This window comes from Myotis daubentonii, chromosome 4, assembly GCF_963259705.1.
Source record: "Myotis daubentonii chromosome 4, mMyoDau2.1, whole genome shotgun sequence".
Taxonomy (NCBI): domain Eukaryota; kingdom Metazoa; phylum Chordata; class Mammalia; order Chiroptera; family Vespertilionidae; genus Myotis; species Myotis daubentonii.
This window is the reverse complement of record NC_081843.1, coordinates 67053132-67054158: the sequence shown is the minus strand read 5'-3', so window position 1 is coordinate 67054158 and position 1027 is coordinate 67053132. Positions and strand designations below refer to the sequence as shown.

Here is a 1027-nt window from a genome sequence, read left to right as displayed (position 1 = left end):
TTGCTCTTCAGTTTCTTTTGGAATGCCATCATGTGTGTATTGTGAACATTAAATAAGTTAATGTACATAAAGAACAGTGTCTAGTACATCATACGCGCTGTGTATGTGTAACTATTATTATTATCATCCAAATATGTGTCTATCTTTAAGAGAATAACACAAATATTGGATGACAAATGTATTGACATATCTGATTGGTTTCTTAAAAAGCTATGACAGGACGCCAGCCAATGAGCCTGCTTACCTGAATGTGTTCTGCAGAAACTTAGAGAAAGCTGGCAATAGTAAAGCCATGTAATGAGCCTTAAAGACCTTGAAATCCTTAAGGTCCCTGAACATGGCTATAAGGCAGCGGTTCTCAACCTGTGGGTCGCGACCCCTTTGGCGGTCGAACGACCCTTCCACAGGGGTCGCCTAAGACCATCCTGCATATCAGATATTTACATTATGATTCATAACAGTAGCAAAATTACAGTTATAAAGTAGCAATGAAAATAATTTTATGGTTGGGGTCACAACATGAGGAACTGTATTTAAAGGGCCAGAAGACTGAGAACCACTACAAGGGGGAAAAAAAAAAAGCTATGACAAGAATATTTGCAATTGGAAAAGGAAAAAAATACTTGTTTTGTTTGTTAAAATTGCATTTACTGCTGATGTACCAGTTCATCAATAATATTTACATAAACCATGGGTTTAAAAAACTTAAGATTTTCAGTTTAACTGAATTTTATTATTTTAACAAACATGCATTGTGTTTGTTCACTGTGTAAAAGACAACTGCTGTTGTGGAGGCATACCAAGATGACTCAGATAGAAATTGTTGTCAAGTAACTTACAGAAGAGTAGGAGGGTATGATGTATAAAAGCAAACATATAAGGGGAAAATTATAAAAGCTTTCTACCCTGGATTTGCAAAGAATAGAATGAGAGAGAAGGAGAGAGAGAGAGAGAAGGAAAGAGAGAGAGAGAGAGAGAGAGAGAGAGAGAGAGAGAGAGAGAGAGAGAGAGAATGAATTAATTTTGA

The 1027-nt window shown here is 36.2% G+C and overlaps 1 non-coding gene across 1 annotated transcript; it reads left to right on the top strand.

Annotated features, from left to right (window-relative positions):
* The first annotated feature begins 220 nt into the window (after window positions 1-220).
* On the top strand, window positions 221-349 carry LOC132233987 (small nucleolar RNA SNORA33). Its single transcript, XR_009452824.1, has one exon. It is a non-coding gene; the product is annotated as a small nucleolar RNA SNORA33 (small nucleolar RNA).
* The last annotated feature ends 678 nt before the right edge of the window (window positions 350-1027 follow it).